Source organism: Staurois parvus, unplaced genomic scaffold (genome assembly GCF_062004578.1).
Source record: "Staurois parvus isolate SC_StPar_1 unplaced genomic scaffold, SC_StPar_1.0 ptg000409l, whole genome shotgun sequence".
NCBI lineage: Eukaryota > Metazoa > Chordata > Amphibia > Anura > Ranidae > Staurois > Staurois parvus.
In genome coordinates, this window is record NW_028318205.1 from 1,057,470 (window position 1) to 1,080,022 (window position 22,553).

The following is a 22,553-nucleotide window of genomic DNA, read 5'->3' on the forward strand; positions in this document are numbered from 1 at the left end:
AAAAGCTGAACGTCCTCCTGTCCAAGTTGCTGGTGCTGCAGTCCCTCCCTTTCCAACTGGTGGACTCAGCACCTTTCCGAGAAATGATGGCTTGTGCCGCGCCGCGGTGGAGAGTGCCAAGCCGTCATTTCTTTGCCCAAAAGGCAGTGCCAGCCCTGCATTCACATGTAGAAGAGATGGTGGGCCAGTCTTTGAGCATGTCGGTCTCTGCCAAAGTGCACGGCAGCGCCGACGTGTGGAGCTGTAACTACGGTCAGGGACAGTACATGTCATTTACGGCCCACTGGGTGAACGTGGTGCCGGCACAGCCGCACCAGCAACTTGGACAGGTCACGACGCTTTTGCCTCCACGTTTGCACGTCCTTGGTCCAGCAAGCATGTCCGCCTCTACCACCTCTTTTTCCGCCGTGTCCTCAGCCGCCACCCCCGTGCCAAGTCCCATTACCCGACCGGCATATCACATGTGCAGGGCGCAACGGTGTCACGCTGTGCTGCACCTGGTATGCCTTGGCGAACGTAGTCACACAGGGGAGGAACTGCTGAGTGTAATGAACAGAGAAATCGACAGATGGCTGTCTCCGCGCAAACTAAAAATCGGAACCATGTTGACTGACAACGGAAAGAACATGGTGTCTGCTCTGCGTCAAGGAAGGTTGTGCCATGCGCCATGCATGGCTCACGTGTTCAATCTGGTTGTCAAGCGGTTCCTAAAATCCACCATCCCACTGCAAGACATCCTTAAAATGTCACGTAAACTGTGCATGCATTTCAGCCATTCCTACACCGCAAAGAACACCCTCATTGAGCTGCAGCGGCAGAACGGAATTCCACAGCATCGCCTGATCTGCGACGTTGCAACAAGGTGGAATTCAACCCTACACATGTTAGACCGCCTTTACGAGCAGCGAAAGGCCATCACCGATTTCCTGATGTTACAAGCGGATAAAGGTACTCCCCTGTGTAACTTAGATGTCAGCCATTGGCAGCTCATGCGTGACACCTGCCGCTTGCTCAGGCCCTTTGAGGAGGCCACGCTATTCGTGAGTCGGCAGGACTATGGGATGAACGACGTCATTCCTCTGTTGCACGTCCTGGAACAAATGCTGTTAACAATGGCTGGTCAGGGTGCGGTAGACGTGGCGCACAGATCTCAACGCCACATGACCCCTGTGGGGGCAGGACAGGAAGAAGAGGAGGAGGTAGAGGAGGACATTTGTGCTCAGGAATTATTGAGTGAAATGGGTGGTTTTTCCACTCAGCGGACAGGAGTGGAGGAGCAGGAGCATCTGGTAGAGGAGGAGGAGGAGGAGACAGAGGACCCAGACGCACCGTGGCAGTATGCTGTGGAGATGGAGGCAGGGAGTCCCTCGCATTCCTTGGCACAAATGGCCCATAGCATGCTCGGTTGCTTGCGTAGCGACAGCCGAATAATAACCATCAGACAGAGGGATGACTTTTGGCTGTCCACCTTGTTGGACCCTCGCTACCGGTCCAAAATGGTGGCCTTTTTCACACCTGCTGAGAGGGAGGCCAAAATTACGTACTATAAAAACCACCTATGTAGTCAGTTGGTCTCTGCCTTTGTGCGCCAACGTCCATCCTCAGACACTGTGGGCCCTGTGCGCTCGCGTTCCGCTGGCATGGCAGCAGGGGAGGGGTGGGGTGGTAGGAGCAGTGGCAGCTCCACCAGCAGTGGCTGCCTCAGTCTGCAGTCGATGATGAGTAGCTTTCTTCACCAGCGCAGTGAGGAAACTACTAACCAGCCGCAGCAGCAGCAGCAGCATCAGGTGGACCTGGAGCAGGAGCTCAAACAACAGGCTTGGGCCTACTTGGACAGCACCCTGCCAACCGAGGTAGACAATCCCCTTGACTACTGGGCAACGAAACTTGACCTTTGGCCCCAACTAGCTGAATTTGCCCTTGAAAGGCTGTCATGCCCGGCCAGTAGCGTGGCATCGGAGCGCGTGTTTAGTGCGGCAGGAGGTATTGTAACTCCGCGGAGGACACGACTGTCCACCCAAAGTGTGGAGAGACTCACGTTTGTGAAAATGAATCAGGCGTGGATTAGTCTGGATTTCAAACCACCAGTTCCTGACACAACTGACTAAATCCGCCATGAATCATGCCTCAAACATGTGCCACTTTCAGGTCTCCTCACACTGCTGGTGTGTTTAATTTTTTGACATAGGGTGCTGGCAGATTACGGGCCTCCTATAGCTGCTGCCAGGCCCCTAATCTGCCATGGGCCCCTATATACCGCCTCCTCATGCTGCTGCCAGGTCCAGAGTCTCTCATGGGTCCCTGTACGGCCTCCCATTGCTGCTGTCTCCATCGCCACACTCTGCCATGTGCCACTTTCAGGTCTCCTCACACACTGCTGGTGTGTAGAATTTTTTGACATAGGGTGCTGGCAGATTATGGGCCTCCTATAGCTGCTGCCAGGCCCCTAATCTGCCATAGGCCCCTATATACCGCTTCCTCATGCTGCTGCCAGGTCCAGAGTCTCTCATGGGTCCCTGTACGGCCTCCCATTGCTGCTGTCTCCATCGCCACACTCTGCCATGTGCCACTTTCAGGTCTCCTCACACACTGCTGGTGTGTTAAATTTTTTGACATAGGGTGCAGGCAGATTACGGGCCTCACATAGCTGCTGCCAGGCCCCTAATCTGCCATGGGCCCCTATATACCGCCTCCTCATGCTGCTGCCAAGTCTAGAGTCTCTCATGGGTCCCTGTACGGCCTCCCATTGCTGCTGTCTCCATCGCCACACTCTGCTGCCATGTGCCACTTTCAGGTCTCTTCACACTGCTGGTGTGTTAAATTTTTTGACATAGGGTGCAGGCAGATTACGGGCCTCACATAGCTGCTGCCAGGCCCCTAATCTGCCATGGGCCCCTATATACCGCCTCCTCATGCTGCTGCCAAGTCCAGAGTCTGTCATGGGTCCCTGTATGGCCTCCCATTGCTGCTGTCTCCATCGCCACACTCTGCTGCCATGTGCCACTTTCAGGTCTCTTCACACTGCTGGTGTGTTAAATTTTTTGACATAGGGTGCAGGCAGATTACGGGCCTCACATAGCTGCTGCCAGGCCCCTAATCTGCCATGGGCCCCTATATACCGCCTCCTCATGCTGCTGCCAAGTCTAGAGTCTCTCATGGGTCCCTGTACGGCCTCCCATTGCTGCTGTCTCCATCGCCACACTCTGCTGCCATGTGCCACTTTCAGGTCTCTTCACACTGCTGGTGTGTTAAATTTTTTGACATAGGGTGCAGGCAGATTACGGGCCTCACATAGCTGCTGCCAGGCCCCTAATCTGCCATGGGCCCCTATATACCGCCTCCTCATGCTGCTGCCAAGTCCAGAGTCTGTCATGGGTCCCTGTATGGCCTCCCATTGCTGCTGTCTCCATCGCCACACTCTGCTGCCATGTGCCACTTTCAGGTCTCTTCACACTGCTGGTGTGTTAAATTTTTTGACATAGGGTGCAGGCAGATTACGGGCCTCACATAGCTGCTGCCAGGCCCCTAATCTGCCATGGGCCCCTATATACCGCCTCCTCATGCTGCTGCCAAGTCCAGAGTCTGTCATGGGTCCCTGTATGGCCTCCCATTGCTGCTGTCTCCATCGCCACACTCTGCTGCCATGTGCCACTTTCAGGTCTCTTCACACTGCTGGTGTGTTAAATTTTTTGACATAGGGTGCAGGCAGATTACGGGCCTCACATAGCTGCTGCCAGGCCCCTAATCTGCCATGGGCCCCTATATACCGCCTCCTCATGCTGCTGCCAAGTCTAGAGTCTGTCATGGGTCCCTGTACGGCCTCCCATTGCTGCTGTCTCCATCGCCACACTCTGCTGCCATGTGCCACTTTCAGGTCTCCTCACACTGCTGGTGTGTAGAATTTTTTGACATAGGGTGCTGGCAGATTATGGGCCTCCTATAGCTGCTGCCAGGCCCCTAATCTGCCATAGGCCCCTATATACCGCCTCCTCATGCTGCTGCCAGGTCCAGAGTCTCTCATGGGTCCCTGTACGGCCTCCCATTGCTGCTGTCTCCATCGCCACACTCTGCTGCCATGTGCCACTTTCAGGTCTCTTCACACTGCTGGTGTGTTAAATTTTTTGACATAGGGTGCAGGCAGATTACGGGCCTCACATAGCTGCTGCCAGGCCCCTAATCTGCCATGGGCCCCTATATACCGCCTCCTCATGCTGCTGCCAAGTCCAGAGTCTGTCATGGGTCCCTGTATGGCCTCCCATTGCTGCTGTCTCCATCGCCACACTCTGCTGCCATGTGCCACTTTCAGGTCTCTTCACACTGCTGGTGTGTTAAATTTTTTGACATAGGGTGCAGGCAGATTACGGGCCTCACATAGCTGCTGCCAGGCCCCTAATCTGCCATGGGCCCCTATATACCGCCTCCTCATGCTGCTGCCAAGTCCAGAGTCTGTCATGGGTCCCTGTATGGCCTCCCATTGCTGCTGTCTCCATCGCCACACTCTGCTGCCATGTGCCACTTTCAGGTCTCTTCACACTGCTGGTGTGTTAAATTTTTTGACATAGGGTGCAGGCAGATTACGGGCCTCACATAGCTGCTGCCAGGCCCCTAATCTGCCATGGGCCCCTATATACCGCCTCCTCATGCTGCTGCCAAGTCTAGAGTCTGTCATGGGTCCCTGTACGGCCTCCCATTGCTGCTGTCTCCATCGCCACACTCTGCTGCCATGTGCCACTTTCAGGTCTCCTCACACTGCTGGTGTGTAGAATTTTTTGACATAGGGTGCTGGCAGATTATGGGCCTCCTATAGCTGCTGCCAGGCCCCTAATCTGCCATAGGCCCCTATATACCGCCTCCTCATGCTGCTGCCAGGTCCAGAGTCTCTCATGGGTCCCTGTACGGCCTCCCATTGCTGCTGTCTCCATCGCCACACTCTGCTGCCATGTGCCACTTTCAGGTCTCTTCACACTGCTGGTGTGTTAAATTTTTTGACATAGGGTGCAGGCAGATTACGGGCCTCACATAGCTGCTGCCAGGCCCCTAATCTGCCATGGGCCCCTATATACCGCCTCCTCATGCTGCTGCCAAGTCTAGAGTCTGTCATGGGTCCCTGTACGGCCTCCCATTGCTGCTGTCTCCATCGCCACACTCTGCTGCCATGTGCCACTTTCAGGTCTCCTCACACTGCTGGTGTGTAGAATTTTTTGACATAGGGTGCTGGCAGATTATGGGCCTCCTATAGCTGCTGCCAGGCCCCTAATCTGCCATAGGCCCCTATATACCGCCTCCTCATGCTGCTGCCAGGTCCAGAGTCTCTCATGGGTCCCTGTACGGCCTCCCATTGCTGCTGTCTCCATCGCCACACTCTGCTGCCATGTGCCACTTTCAGGTCTCTTCACACTGCTGGTGTGTTAAATTTTTTGACATAGGGTGCAGGCAGATTACGGGCCTCACATAGCTGCTGCCAGGCCCCTAATCTGCCATGGGCCCCTATATACCGCCTCCTCATGCTGCTGCCAAGTCCAGAGTCTGTCATGGGTCCCTGTATGGCCTCCCATTGCTGCTGTCTCCATCGCCACACTCTGCTGCCATGTGCCACTTTCAGGTCTCTTCACACTGCTGGTGTGTTAAATTTTTTGACATAGGGTGCAGGCAGATTACGGGCCTCACATAGCTGCTGCCAGGCCCCTAATCTGCCATGGGCCCCTATATACCGCCTCCTCATGCTGCTGCCAAGTCTAGAGTCTCTCATGGGTCCCTGTACGGCCTCCCATTGCTGCTGTCTCCATCGCCACACTCTGCTGCCATGTGCCACTTTCAGGTCTCTTCACACTGCTGGTGTGTTAAATTTTTTGACATAGGGTGCAGGCAGATTACGGGCCTCACATAGCTGCTGCCAGGCCCCTAATCTGCCATGGGCCCCTATATACCGCTTCCTCATGCTGCTGCCAGGTCCAGAGTCTCTCATGGGTCCCTGTACGGCCTCCCATTGCTGCTGTCTCCATCGCCACACTCTGCCATGTGCCACTTTCAGGTCTCCTCACACACTGCTGGTGTGTTAAATTTTTTGACATAGGGTGCAGGCAGATTACGGGCCTCACATAGCTGCTGCCAGGCCCCTAATCTGCCATGGGCCCCTATATACCGCCTCCTCATGCTGCTGCCAAGTCTAGAGTCTCTCATGGGTCCCTGTACGGCCTCCCATTGCTGCTGTCTCCATCGCCACACTCTGCTGCCATGTGCCACTTTCAGGTCTCTTCACACTGCTGGTGTGTTAAATTTTTTGACATAGGGTGCAGGCAGATTACGGGCCTCACATAGCTGCTGCCAGGCCCCTAATCTGCCATGGGCCCCTATATACCGCCTCCTCATGCTGCTGCCAAGTCTAGAGTCTGTCATGGGTCCCTGTACGGCCTCCCATTGCTGCTGTCTCCATCGCCACACTCTGCTGCCATGTGCCACTTTCAGGTCTCTTCACACTGCTGGTGTGTTAAATTTTTTGACATAGGGTGCAGGCAGATTACGTGCCTCACATAGCTGCTGCCAGGCCCCTAATCTGCCATGGGCCCCTATATACCGCCTCCTCATGCTGCTGCCAAGTCTAGAGTCTCTCATGGGTCCCTGTACGGCCTCCCATTGCTGCTGTCTCCATCGCCACACTCTGCTGCCATGTGCCACTTTCAGGTCTCTTCACACTGCTGGTGTGTTAAATTTTTTGACATAGGGTGCAGGCAGATTACGGGCCTCACATAGCTGCTGCCAGGCCCCTAATCTGCCATGGGCCCCTATATACCGCCTCCTCATGCTGCTGCCAAGTCCAGAGTCTGTCATGGGTCCCTGTATGGCCTCCCATTGCTGCTGTCTCCATCGCCACACTCTGCTGCCATGTGCCACTTTCAGGTCTCTTCACACTGCTGGTGTGTTAAATTTTTTGACATAGGGTGCAGGCAGATTACGGGCCTCACATAGCTGCTGCCAGGCCCCTAATCTGCCATGGGCCCCTATATACCGCCTCCTCATGCTGCTGCCAAGTCTAGAGTCTCTCATGGGTCCCTGTACGGCCTCCCATTGCTGCTGTCTCCATCGCCACACTCTGCTGCCATGTGCCACTTTCAGGTCTCTTCACACTGCTGGTGTGTTAAATTTTTTGACATAGGGTGCAGGCAGATTACGGGCCTCACATAGCTGCTGCCAGGCCCCTAATCTGCCATGGGCCCCTATATACCGCCTCCTCATGCTGCTGCCAAGTCCAGAGTCTGTCATGGGTCCCTGTATGGCCTCCCATTGCTGCTGTCTCCATCGCCACACTCTGCTGCCATGTGCCACTTTCAGGTCTCTTCACACTGCTGGTGTGTTAAATTTTTTGACATAGGGTGCAGGCAGATTACGGGCCTCACATAGCTGCTGCCAGGCCCCTAATCTGCCATGGGCCCCTATATACCGCCTCCTCATGCTGCTGCCAAGTCTAGAGTCTGTCATGGGTCCCTGTACGGCCTCCCATTGCTGCTGTCTCCATCGCCACACTCTGCTGCCATGTGCCACTTTCAGGTCTCCTCACACTGCTGGTGTGTAGAATTTTTTGACATAGGGTGCTGGCAGATTATGGGCCTCCTATAGCTGCTGCCAGGCCCCTAATCTGCCATAGGCCCCTATATACCGCCTCCTCATGCTGCTGCCAGGTCCAGAGTCTCTCATGGGTCCCTGTACGGCCTCCCATTGCTGCTGTCTCCATCGCCACACTCTGCTGCCATGTGCCACTTTCAGGTCTCTTCACACTGCTGGTGTGTTAAATTTTTTGACATAGGGTGCAGGCAGATTACGGGCCTCACATAGCTGCTGCCAGGCCCCTAATCTGCCATGGGCCCCTATATACCGCCTCCTCATGCTGCTGCCAAGTCCAGAGTCTGTCATGGGTCCCTGTATGGCCTCCCATTGCTGCTGTCTCCATCGCCACACTCTGCTGCCATGTGCCACTTTCAGGTCTCTTCACACTGCTGGTGTGTTAAATTTTTTGACATAGGGTGCAGGCAGATTACGGGCCTCACATAGCTGCTGCCAGGCCCCTAATCTGCCATGGGCCCCTATATACCGCCTCCTCATGCTGCTGCCAAGTCCAGAGTCTGTCATGGGTCCCTGTATGGCCTCCCATTGCTGCTGTCTCCATCGCCACACTCTGCTGCCATGTGCCACTTTCAGGTCTCTTCACACTGCTGGTGTGTTAAATTTTTTGACATAGGGTGCAGGCAGATTACGGGCCTCACATAGCTGCTGCCAGGCCCCTAATCTGCCATGGGCCCCTATATACCGCCTCCTCATGCTGCTGCCAAGTCTAGAGTCTGTCATGGGTCCCTGTACGGCCTCCCATTGCTGCTGTCTCCATCGCCACACTCTGCTGCCATGTGCCACTTTCAGGTCTCCTCACACTGCTGGTGTGTAGAATTTTTTGACATAGGGTGCTGGCAGATTATGGGCCTCCTATAGCTGCTGCCAGGCCCCTAATCTGCCATAGGCCCCTATATACCGCCTCCTCATGCTGCTGCCAGGTCCAGAGTCTCTCATGGGTCCCTGTACGGCCTCCCATTGCTGCTGTCTCCATCGCCACACTCTGCTGCCATGTGCCACTTTCAGGTCTCTTCACACTGCTGGTGTGTTAAATTTTTTGACATAGGGTGCAGGCAGATTACGGGCCTCACATAGCTGCTGCCAGGCCCCTAATCTGCCATGGTCCCCTATATACCGCCTCCTCATGCTGCTGCCAAGTCTAGAGTCTGTCATGGGTCCCTGTACGGCCTCCCATTGCTGCTGTCTCCATCGCCACACTCTGCTGCCATGTGCCACTTTCAGGTCTCCTCACACTGCTGGTGTGTAGAATTTTTTGACATAGGGTGCTGGCAGATTATGGGCCTCCTATAGCTGCTGCCAGGCCCCTAATCTGCCATAGGCCCCTATATACCGCCTCCTCATGCTGCTGCCAGGTCCAGAGTCTCTCATGGGTCCCTGTACGGCCTCCCATTGCTGCTGTCTCCATCGCCACACTCTGCTGCCATGTGCCACTTTCAGGTCTCTTCACACTGCTGGTGTGTTAAATTTTTTGACATAGGGTGCAGGCAGATTACGGGCCTCACATAGCTGCTGCCAGGCCCCTAATCTGCCATGGGCCCCTATATACCGCCTCCTCATGCTGCTGCCAAGTCTAGAGTCTGTCATGGGTCCCTGTACGGCCTCCCATTGCTGCTGTCTCCATCGCCACACTCTGCTGCCATGTGCCACTTTCAGGTCTCCTCACACTGCTGGTGTGTAGAATTTTTTGACATAGGGTGCTGGCAGATTATGGGCCTCCTATAGCTGCTGCCAGGCCCCTAATCTGCCATAGGCCCCTATATACCGCCTCCTCATGCTGCTGCCAGGTCCAGAGTCTCTCATGGGTCCCTGTACGGCCTCCCATTGCTGCTGTCTCCATCGCCACACTCTGCTGCCATGTGCCACTTTCAGGTCTCTTCACACTGCTGGTGTGTTAAATTTTTTGACATAGGGTGCAGGCAGATTACGGGCCTCACATAGCTGCTGCCAGGCCCCTAATCTGCCATGGGCCCCTATATACCGCCTCCTCATGCTGCTGCCAAGTCTAGAGTCTGTCATGGGTCCCTGTACGGCCTCCCATTGCTGCTGTCTCCATCGCCACACTCTGCTGCCATGTGCCACTTTCAGGTCTCCTCACACTGCTGGTGTGTAGAATTTTTTGACATAGGGTGCTGGCAGATTATGGGCCTCCTATAGCTGCTGCCAGGCCCCTAATCTGCCATAGGCCCCTATATACCGCCTCCTCATGCTGCTGCCAGGTCCAGAGTCTCTCATGGGTCCCTGTACGGCCTCCCATTGCTGCTGTCTCCATCGCCACACTCTGCTGCCATGTGCCACTTTCAGGTCTCTTCACACTGCTGGTGTGTTAAATTTTTTGACATAGGGTGCAGGCAGATTACGGGCCTCACATAGCTGCTGCCAGGCCCCTAATCTGCCATGGGCCCCTATATACCGCCTCCTCATGCTGCTGCCAAGTCCAGAGTCTGTCATGGGTCCCTGTATGGCCTCCCATTGCTGCTGTCTCCATCGCCACACTCTGCTGCCATGTGCCACTTTCAGGTCTCTTCACACTGCTGGTGTGTTAAATTTTTTGACATAGGGTGCAGGCAGATTACGGGCCTCACATAGCTGCTGCCAGGCCCCTAATCTGCCATGGGCCCCTATATACCGCCTCCTCATGCTGCTGCCAAGTCTAGAGTCTCTCATGGGTCCCTGTACGGCCTCCCATTGCTGCTGTCTCCATCGCCACACTCTGCTGCCATGTGCCACTTTCAGGTCTCTTCACACTGCTGGTGTGTTAAATTTTTTGACATAGGGTGCAGGCAGATTACGGGCCTCACATAGCTGCTGCCAGACATGTAATCTGCCATGGGCCCCCGTACCGACTCCTCATGCTGTGACGTTGCAACAAGGTGGAATTCAACCCTACATATGTTAGACCGCCTTTACGAACAGCTAAAGGCCATCACAGATTTCCTGATGTTAAAAGCGGATAAAGGTACTCCCTGTGTAACTTAGATGTCAGCCATTGGCAGCTCATGTGTGACACCTGCGCTTGCTCAGGCCCTTTGAGGAGGCCACGCTATTCGTGAGTCGGCAGGACTATGGGATGAATGAGGTCAAATCGGCCATGGGCCCCCGTACCGCCTGTTCACGCTGATGCTGGTCCCACAGTGTGACCTGGGTCCCTGTACGGCCTTCCATTGCTTCCACTCTGCCATGTGCCACTTTGAAATCTCCTCACACTCCTGCGGTTGTCCATTTTGTCATAGGTTGCTGGCAGATTACAGGCCTTCCATAGGTGCCACCAAGCCCCATATCGGCCATGGGCCCCCGTACCGCCTGGTCACGCTGCTGCTGGGCCCATAGTGTGACCTGGGTCCCTGTACCGCCTCCCATTGCTCCCACTCTGCCATGTGCCACTTTCAGGTCTCCTCACGCTCCTGCTGGTTTCCATTTTGTCATAGGTTGCTGTATGGCCTCCCATTGCTGCTGCCTCCACCGCCACACTGTGGCTCCAAACACTGGTTTTGGCCCCGTGACTGGCCAAAGGAGTGAAGTGTGCAGTGATTCTAAGATCGACGGCACTCATCTGCATGTCATACTGACAGACAGTATTATTTCTCTTCCCCAGCAGACTCCAAGGGCATTTAAATTAAAGGTACAGTGTTCTGCACTAATATTAAGTCTCTCTGAAGCCTAGAAACACCCTTTTTTAAGTTAAATTCACAGCGAATTTATTCGACTCGAATCGAATATTGTCCACGAATTCGCCGAATCAGTCGAATCGAATTTTTCATTTCTTCGCTCATCTCTAATAATAGGCTTAATTTACTAAAGGGGTAGGTTGTGTTCACTTTGCCAAGTTATGTTTCACTTTGCTTAGTGAATGAAGAGAAGCTGTTTGTATTTTGAATACCAAATAATGTGCAAGGAAAGTGAAAAAAAAATGGATTGGGTAATTCAGCACAGCTTTTTTCATTCACTTTGCTAAGTGAACTGCCATATTTTTTTTGGTAAATCAATGCCAATGTATCAAGTCTTAAAGCATGAGATAAAGAAAACAAAAAAAAATCTTCAACCTAAACATTTTCTCTCTTCTTCCATTACACATATGGACACTCCTTGCAACTCCAATATTTTTTAGTGGAAATGTGGAAATGGCCCGATGTCCCCAGCATGATATCTCATTATTCGCAATTACTGCAATTTTGCAATTACCACTACACTGGTGGTAAATAGGAACACAGTATTAAATATCCTGGTTGTTGAAGCCAATTACAAGTATTTGCTTCAATGGTATTTAGCATCATCCTATATCCATGAGGCTCTCCTCAGTTATCCCCCAACATGCTTCAGAGGATTCTCCTCACCAGGAACCTACAGCCACACATATCATAAAGTACAATATAGTGTTCAAATCACTATTAGCACTGTGAAAAACATAAAAACAACTAAACATAAACAAATTTGAAAAAAGATAAAATGCACTGTGCGCAGAGTGAATTTTTTTTTTTAAATGAGTGACTGAGTGAAGATTGACTACCACCAATCACCCCAACCCAGTATAAGGCTCCATTCAAACCAATGTGTTTTTTAGTGCTTTTTGCAGAAACGCACTACAGTCTATTTAACATGGTTTCCTATGGAACATGTACACAGCTCTGCTTTTTTGAGCTGCTGCGTTTTTTGGAAAGGGCCAGGGACTTTTTTAAAAGCAAAAAAGCAGCATTTTTGCTAAAATAGAGTTCAATTGAGAAGCTGCTGAAATGAATGGTAATGTGATTTTGCTGCGTTTTTGCCACGTTTTGCGTTTTGCATTTTTATGCTGCCCAGCAACAATAAAATTCCACTTTAACAAAAAAAAGAGCTGAAAAAATTGTAAAGCGTGGAAAAAATTATGTTAAAAGCACGTGTAGAAAAATGCATAAACTGCAAAAAGCACTGGAGAAAGCATCAAATGCAAAATGCATATATGTGAACCAAGCCTTACTCACCAAATCATATTGCCTCTCATATTGCAGATAGGCAAAAACACTTTAGAACAGCATCTAGGCCAGTTTTTCTTCTCATTGACAAACACCTTTCCCTCTGAACTCCGCTTTCAGTGTGATAATAGGCTGTTTTTTGAAAACGCTACCCTATAGGAGGACAAACTAGACAAGTCCAGCCATATCTGGTCCTTGTGGGGTGCTAAGTTCCTGCTGGCTATTTTTAACCCTGTTCTTTAACCAGTGTTTCTCAATTGAGGTGTCTCAGCACCCTGGGGTGTCCTCTAGGCTTATTTGGGGGGCCATACTGTGTCCTGAATTTTTGCACAGTATCATGATGCAGGTAGGCCAGCCTTCAGCAACGTGAAGCTAATCTAGGGAAGAATTCAGGGCAAGCCCAGAATTTGTTACCCAGGGGACAAAAGACCATCTCTACCTCCCACCTAACATAATTTTGACACACCTCTGTTGTGGAAGGTGGGGCTCCCATGTGGAAAGGAATAGGAGTTGCTTTTTGAGTTTTTGCTTTTGGCTTTTTTATTGGTGTGTGTGTCCCTATTGGGAAAATTAATCCTTATTACCCAGTTGGAATGTGATATGAAGTCAAAAATTTTATTGCTGTCATGGGAACAGAAGATTGAGGAAATCTCCCCAAGGACATACTTTTTCTGATGGCAACCATCTAAGAGGGAAATTCTCCCCATGTTGTAGAGCAGGGGTCTCCAAACTCTCTAAATAAAGGGCCAATTTACTGTTCTTCAGACTTTAGGGGGGGGGGGCGGCCTGTGCCCAGTGGGAGCAAACAATGCCCTAGCTTTGGTATTAGGGGGATAAATAGATGGTGTCAGTGGGAGGAATAGGGACCCATTTTTGTTGTCAGTGGAAGGAATTATGCCCCATTGTTGGTGTCAGTGGCTGGAATTATGCCCCACTGTTGATATCAGTAGCAGGAATAACGCCACAAGGGCCAGATAAAGGCAAGCAAAGGGCCACAGTTTGGAAACCACTGCTATAGAGATTTCCTCTCACTTTCTGTTGCATCTCCAGAACAGGAAATAAAGGAAATATTCCTGAGGGGGCACAAACAACAGTAACAACCTCAAAGGAGCAACATTTTGGGTAAACATATGTTTAAGAAGTCAGAGTTCATACATATGAGAGGCCACAAAATTAATAAAGCTGTCTTTGGAAACTTTATCCAGCTGGCTCTGAACATCGTGCATGCTACACCCCCCACAAATGTGATCTAATTACATTGTATGTGTGTAGTATGCTCAGTCTCCCCTCTCCTTGCAGCTTTCCATCCATATTTCCTGGCAAAGTTTTATTTACACAGGAGCAGATCTTCTTACTCTTGTGTATCCAGAGCTGCAGTGTCAAGAAGAGTTGCAATGAAGTTATTCCCTTTGTAACCTTTACTTAACCCTAATCAGCCCAAATTAACTCCTGCCTCCCCTTCTTTCCTTAAAAATTATTTTGATGCTGATTGTTTTTTCATTTTTTCTCTACTATTAATATTTTTTTTATTTTTGTTGTTTAATTTTTTTTTTGTGATGCATTTCAAAATTTGTGCAACTTTGGAAAAAAGTATTCATTTTATTTGTAAATAGCTTTGCTATACTTTGCAGGAAAAAAAAATAGTTCATTATATGACATTATATACAGTGTCATTATACACAGGAGAAATTAAAGAATAAAAGTGAACTTTTCATTGACAGGAACACTTGTGTTAAAACTAACACTGGTCAAACGAGAAACACTTTTTTATGAAATAAAAGAAAAAACAATTCCCACAGCAATACTGCTAGAGGAAAGCCTTGCTTGTTCAGAAAAAAATTTGTACAGTGTGACTTTGTCATGTAATTACAAAGATAGCACCAAATCAATAGATCCATAGCTTAAATGCAAACATTGCTCTGTTCCATATAGATGTGAGAGATGAACTGGTTAGTAAACCTAAAATGAAAATAAAGAAAAATACTATAAATGAGTAATACATCAAAGGTTACAAATAAATTTAAAGATAAAGGACCAAACCTCTTAATTCAGGCCACAGTTTGGTTAGCAGGAATATTGCTGTGCATGTACAAAAGGCTTAATGTAGTTGCAACTGTATCTGGCTTGGCAAAAAACTTTAGTGTGGCAATGCAGAAGGAAGTATATGATGGAAACTCAGCAGGTAGGACTTACAGTCAAGCTTTAAAGGGGCTTCCCTTCCTTATTCTTTAGATAGCAGGACATACTGAAACCAGGAAACCCATGAACATTGAGCTGCCATAGAGTTTATTGCACATGCATGGGTAGGGAATTAATCCATGTTCTTGTTCATAAGTTTGTGGAACTGCACCTACCTCACTCGGTACATCCTGCTATTTGTAGGATAGGGAGGAAAGAGCAATGGAACAATCTTCTTAAGCAAGGTAAGCTTTCTTTTACTAAACAGAGAATACATATTAATGGATTGAAGATGCATATTTTGACAAAAGTAATTTTCGGTGAGCTAACCCTTCATACTCCAATTTTGATTAGAGATTTTCAACAATCAGTCTCAATGCTATTAAAACATATAAGTAACAATTACGTTTACTAAATCCTCATCTTTATGCTCAAATTTTCTAAGTTTGGAAATTTTTCCATAATGTAACTAATATTGTTTAAAAATGTAATATAAAACTTCAGGACACATTTCATAATGTATTTTATTACAATATTATGGTGCAGGCAAAATAAGACACCACATTAAGCGTGCTGTATATGAATTTTTCTGTGTACTTAAAATGTTGTATTGAGAAATGACTTTGCTTCCAATAGGGCCATATTTTACGTCATTAGTTTAGGGTATTAAGAGTCATTATTGTGAGGGAAAGCTTATTTTTAGCCGTTATCTCACCGGAGAATATTGGTGAAACTGAGGTCTCCTGTGGTTTATACATTAAGAACTGACTTTTAATTACTCCTTCACAAATAAATGACCTTTATTGCAACAAAAGCACTCTATGTGGCCAGAACATAGCGTTATACCAGGCTACATTTATAGCCAAAACAAATATCACATTATTCATTTAATTTCCATTCAAAATGGACACTTATAGTGTTCAGTCATGCAAAATACAACATTTTCTATATATCGATCAGACCTATGCAGTGAATTTTTTATGCTTCACTTATTTAAATACCAGACATGAGTCAAAATCAATTGTCACTTCATGACATAGTTGGAACGGCAACCAGTGCTGATTCTGCTATCTAAGGAGCCTTCATAAACAATATGGTTATTAGTTGTTTCAATGATAATTGCAGTTTAAAAAGGCAAGGTGAAAGAAGCTGATTATTTGATTTTTTTCTGAGGCATTCCTTGGTCCTACCAGTGTTCTCTTTGATATAAATGTGCTTTACCTTGAATCCTGCTCCTGGCTTTACTAGCTTGTTCTAGTTTACTTTCTCACTGGGTAGTAAGAGCAGGAGCACAATGACAACCTTAGCTTCTGTACCTTCAAGAACCAAGGTAGCTCCTCTGGAGTGTATGTATCTATTCTTTTTAGGTTCATTTGTAGGAGACTGTCCCTTTGCCCTGAATGCCCTGATTAGGTAAAGCAACAGTGTCTCTTTAAACTCTAATGTGGGGGTCAGCAACCAGTAGATCATGATCTACCAGTAGATTTTGGCCAGGTGACTGGTAGATCACGGTCAGGGCTTGCTGACCCACCATCCCAGAGCATCAAACAGAGTGAAATCCAGAGGGACTACTTGTAAATTTGGAGCTGTAGTGGGGAGCAGAGTCTAATTGCATGATGGACTTCAGTAGCTACCCACCTGGCTTCAGGAAATAGTGGTGGGACTCCCCTCCTCTTGTCTCTTATCTCGGATCGTTGATAGTACCGATAAATATCCCTCCCAAGTGGTCACCAGTAAGGCAAAAGAACTTGTGTATTGACCTGATCCGGTCAATACACAAGAGGAGGGGAGTCCCACCACTATTTCCTGAAGGACCAACCATATGAAGGACCCATCCAACTCCAGGGGAAAGATTCATTATATACTAAAAGGCTCATTGGTCCTTAGGGGCCTGGGCAGGAAGGTGAGGGGGCACTCCACCTATCTGAGGATTGGCACTTGCAGTTCACACCTGCATGATATTTTATGCACATGGACACTATTCACTTTATTGTGTTTTAAGTCACCATAGTGCATGAGAAGTTCTTTAAGTGTATAATACCACCAAATAAATAAATAATTTGCGCTAGTAAATGTGTATAAATATATAAATATATATAAAGAAATCATCAAATCATAAGTCCAGAAAAAAATATATATATGCCAATACCACAAAAAAATATAAAAAAACTTTTAAGTGCAAAAAACTTTTGTGCAAAAAAAGTGTCTAAATATGAAAAATTTCACCAAAAAACCTTGATAATATAATGGCAGATCATCCATAAATATATCTTCAGAAACGGAAACTCTGCAACACACCGATCCTCATCGATCGAAATAACAGGATGAAAAACTTTGTAGTTAATCGAAAATCCACTTCTCCAATAGATAAAGGACCACCTTCAAACGTATCCATGGGGGGAAATGCCAAGCACTCGAGAGAAACAGAAAGACTTCATGGTGCAATATTATAAAAACCAATTCCTTTATTAGGTACTCATTGCACTTACTCAAGAGGTGTCCCAGCCGACACCAGCATCAACAGCATAACAGCAATCACATAAACGAGCCTGGTTACTCAGCACATGCGCAGTAGCTGGCAGCCAAAAACGTAATGACGTCACATCAATCAAGCTCCGCCCAAGCTTGATTGATGTGACGTCATTACGTTTTTGGCTGCCAGCTACTGCGCATGTGCTGAGTAGCCAGGCTCGTTTATGTGATTGCTGTTATGCTGTTGATGCTGGTGTCGGCTGGGACACCTCTTGAGTAAGTGCAATGAGTACCTAATAAAGGAATTGGTTTTTATAATATTGCACCATGAAGTCTTTCTGTTTCTCTCGAGTGCTTGGCATTTCCCCCCATGGATACGTTTGAAGGTGGTCCTTTATCTATTGGAGAAGTGGATTTTCGATTAACTACAAAGTTTTTCATCCTGTTATTTCGATCGATGAGGATCGGTGTGTTGCAGAGTTTCCGTTTCTGAAGATATATTTATGGATGATCTGCCATTATATTATCAAGGTTTTTTGGTGAAATTTTTCATATTTAGACACTTTTTTTGCACAAAAGTTTTTTGCACTTAAAAGTTTTTTTATATTTTTTTGTGGTATTGGCATATATATATTTTTTTCTGGACTTATGATTTGATGATTTCTTTATATATATTTATATATTTATACACATTTACTAGCGCAAATTATTTATTTGTTGGTACACTTTATATATGGTGGTTTTTTGCAGCTGGTACACTATTAGTAAGTTATATAATTTTGACCATAGGCGCTATTATTAATTTTTCTTATAATACCACCAGCCTATAATTTATTATTTTCTATATGTGGTATGGCTGTCTGGGCTATATAATATACGGTGGTGAAAGGGAAAAATTATAAAAATATGTAATTTGATGCAATATTTTTCTTTTGGTTTAAGCGCTGCACTGTTTTACACTTTACTTTTCTGAATATTGTTGGTGTTGAGATTGTGGCACCTTTAGTGCTGGCTGCTGAGTAGTATTAGTATATTTAGTGGCGCAGGAGACACTTTCTCATTTATTTCTATCTTATCCATGCACCTGGTGTCATAGCTGCTCTTTGTCACAGCAGAGGAAAGCAGCATGATGGTCCAGTAGGACAGGCAAGGCCAATGGAGCTGCAATGCATTTAGCTAAACTTTATATCTAGCCATAAAAAAATATTTTCTTAGTTTTGGACAGAGTAGGAAGGAATTAGAAGGTTCTTGCTGAGGGACCCACCTAATATTGGGTGACAACTGTCTCCCAACTGTGGTCTTATATTATCACACTGTTACACTATATAAACCCTTGGTGGATACTAGAAGTGGTTGTGCTGACACATATTGAACAGGCATGTTCCTCAGTCTTCCACGAAGATCCATGGCATCAATATGCAGCCACCACTGGAGCAAGTGCATGTAAAAAAAAGATGAACAAGTGTTGAAAACAATATTTAAAAAAAATGGCAATTGTATATGATTTCAAGTGCCTTAGCAACCTAAATGCCATCTAATAAAGGTATAGATCTACTTTAAATACTCTCTAAGTCACTGCCTTTGAACAAATACCCTATATTTAGGTCTGCAGTTGACATGGTGCTGATATAAGCAGACCGGCAACTGTGACAATTATAACCAGAGGCATGCCTTGAATGTATATATTTTGGGAAATGGTTAAATTGGTAGGTTTAGTAGGTAGTTCCTCTTTAACTGTGTATTTTGTCCTACGTCAGTAACTCAAAACGTACTGAAACTAGAAAACTAGCATTATCAGAAGGAGGCCAGCGGCCATAGCCTCTGTACTTATTTTATAACAGTACATTTACCATAGTAACTTAAAAAGTGATCATTAGCATTGAATAGGTGCTCATTTATTTACGCTTATCTGAGCAGCTTCTTCAATTTATTTAGGGGTAAACTGCAAAACATATTTAACTTTATAGAACAAGTCCAGTAGAAAGTGACTAACTACTACTTGCCAGTAGCATTTTATGTGTCTGAAGTCCTTATTGCTGTAGGACTACAAAACTGGACATTATGGTGCCTCTGCCTTTCATTCACATAGCATTGAGGTGATTGTAGCCATACTAATGCACTTGCGACAGAAACAATTGGGTACTGTCCGTGACGCTTTTGTATTTGCATCAACATACAATTTTTCAGGACAAGCTTTCAGGGTGTGCCCTTTGGACCTTGATGAAGGGGGCACATCCTGAAAGCTTGTCCTGATATGTTTGGATAAAGTATGCCCTCTTTCATATTAATATTCAGAAAAAAGGCCCAAGGAAGCTGAATAAGTACTGTAGAAGCAGGTTTCCACAATCAAAATCAGAATCACATTTTTAACCCTGTGTCTTTTATATTTAGCATTTCCTGAGGAAAATACAGCCAAGGTGTAAGCAATTGTCTGTGGGGTGTCAGTGTATGTATTTCTGCTGTTGTATTTATTGCACTGTGTAGTTATGAAAACAGTTACAGACTGTCCAGGATGGGAAGGGGTTAACTGTGTCTAGACTCTTTTCCCAGGCTTTCTGGGGAGGGCTCAGAGTTGAGGGTTCTTCCACAAGGGATTGCAAAGGGAGCACTGCTGCACCATGTAGGCCTTACTGGAGCATATGGCCCCCTTCTGGATCACCCTGCTGGAATTCTCTCTGTATTAGGAACCTACCATCACTGTATTTTTGCTGAATGGACATTGCTTTCCTGAAAGGTATGAACCTGGCAGCCTGCATTAGTCAGTTAGGGTTAGGCTTTGTTTCATGTGTGCTGTGCTGTTGAACTGTGCTGCTGAATCTTCAGTAAAGCTGTTAACTATTTCAAGCCTGGTCTAAAGTCATTCAAAGGGGTACATTCTGTCTGTAAGTGAAGTGGCAGTGGTACTCTGGATGGGAGGAGAGGGCACAGGCTCACCATTGTCCCTTCTTAATACAATATGCAATGAGGAAGGTGTGCAGTGCCATGGGATGTAATGCTTCACAGAAGAACTCTGTAGGTCACACAACTACACTCAGTGTACAGCTCATCTCTAATCCGGGGTACTGTTGATTTCACATGAGCATAGCCCCCACCTGCACAATGAAATGGCCCCACCCACAACCTGGCATAGTCCACCCATTAGAAGCATACTGCCTTACCATGGGGAAAGAATGTATTTTGCCACACCCCATGTTGATATATTAAATTCCCCAAGTACAAAAAGTAAAAATAAATTACTTTAAAGGCTCTAGACTGAGGCAGAAAACACAATTAAGATATGTAAAAGCATGCAACATTTTATTAACCACATAATAAAACCATAGCCCAAGTGTTTTGCATCTTCCACACTGTTGCATAAAAGATTTGCATTACAAAGTGCTAAAAACATCATATACAGAGTCCATCGTGGTGCTTGTACGTTCTTCGGCATTCCCAAGTCCAATGTGTTTTGCAGTTCAGCGCATTGCTTCTTCGTGGACCATGTGCAATGTCTAAAAAGTTCAAAATATTGGTAATAGAATCATGCTTTTACATTTTACAAACTACCATAATAGTAGACCAAGTAACTACCCACTATAGGTTAAACAAATTAAATCCAACCTCTTACGAATGCTGACCCCCTGAAAATGTTGTCAAATGGTAGTTATACTGACCCAGAACAAGTTTTCATATCAGAAAATTCCTTATCCACATACTTGTTCTGGGTTAGTGGCTCAAACTACTGCAGCAAAAAGGTTATCATGACACAGACAACTGCTTGGGCAGTCAATCGGTACAAGTGATTTGAAATTCACTGATTCATAGATAATAAATACGTATCACATTTTTCTTAAATCGGACAACTAAATTATAAATACAACTTTATTGGGGTGATTTCAGATGAACTTTAATGTCTGGTTTATTCTGCTCACAGAATTTACAACTTTTCCCTAATGGTCAGGTTATTTTCTTTCTTGTGATTGCTTGCCATTATTGTACATTTGCAATGTATGCTAGCTATCACTAGTGTTCTTTAAAATTAAATAAATTAAGGTATCAGCTTTCAATTTTTTGTTTATATCATTATAGGTCCTTGTCCATGCAAGTCTTTAAATGACCACTTTGATGTTTGCTTTTACTGCTGTGTCTCTCTATAAGTCTAATATTCATAGTCATTTTGTGCTCAGGTTATAGAAGCGCTACGTTTACCAACAGCCTTGAAGTGCGCACAGTTAATTCGATAAAGCAAATCAAGTACATTATTACTAGTGGAGAGAATTAGGACTGTGTCTGAACACAGAGTCTGTGACCCAGAATAAACTGCAGAGCCATAATGGAAGGTGGTAAATTTATGCTAAAGTGACAGTGAGCAAGTAGGTAAGAGATCTAGCCATTGTCAAAGGAATAATACTCTAAGTCCAATATAGTATAAATTACACAGAAATTGTGATACATTTTTAATATCTGATCAAAAAAGGGAACATATTTGCCATATAAAAGGTTCCTTAACACAGGTCATTATTTCTCCTTTATTCAGTTTTAAAGCAGCGCTGCCATTAAAAAAAAAAAAAAATTATCAAAAGTATAGTATTGTTACACACCTGTCCTGCCACCTGTTCCTAAGATCTTTACTCTTTTCAAGAGATTTTGGCAATGGTTGAATCTTCTAATCCAATGCTTGGGGTGTGTTTTGTATTTCTGTCTCCCACCATTTGCTGTGATTTCATCTGCTGCCTCTAAATCATCAAAAAGTGTTCTGGATATAAAGAATCTGCTGGACGATCTGAGGAATGGTCAGCTATTTTTCTGCAGGGTTTTTCACTTAAGATTTTGAAAATGCTGAGTGGGTTGTTTTAAGTATCTATTGAAACAGGAGCAAGTTGTCCCCTGGCAACCACTAGTTTAGCCACTAAAACTCCTGCTTTATCTTTTGTAATTTTGTTTTGCAACTGAAAGTTTTCTGAGACAGCCAGCAGGAACCGTAAGCCCTATAATATTAAAGCTGAACTGTAGAATATACAGATATTGCAAATACAAGAGGCATGCGTATTCTTACTTGAATCTTGATATGTTTTGTATTGTATACAGGGGCGGACTGACAACTCATGGGGCCCCCGGGCAATAGGGGTTCATGGGGTCCCGCATCCTTGCCCAAACTCAAAAAAGCCTATGAAAAAGGTACCAAAGGCATCTCATGGGGCCCCCTACTGACCCCAGGCCCTCGGGCAGTGCCTGAGTTTCCAAATGGTCGGTCCGCCCCTGATTGTATATTTCTTCCAGATCTGTTTAGTAATCCATCCACTTTGCGGAGCTTCTTGTAATAAAGACCAGTCACTGATGCTCCCTGTCATTTTGTAG

General features: G+C 46.5%; 1 protein-coding gene across 2 annotated transcripts in view; it reads left to right on the forward strand.

Moving 5' to 3' along the window:
• Positions 1–22,553, forward strand: part of SNTG2 (syntrophin gamma 2) — a 618,654-nt gene that overhangs the window by 200,431 nt on the left and 395,670 nt on the right. The window lies entirely within an intron of this gene.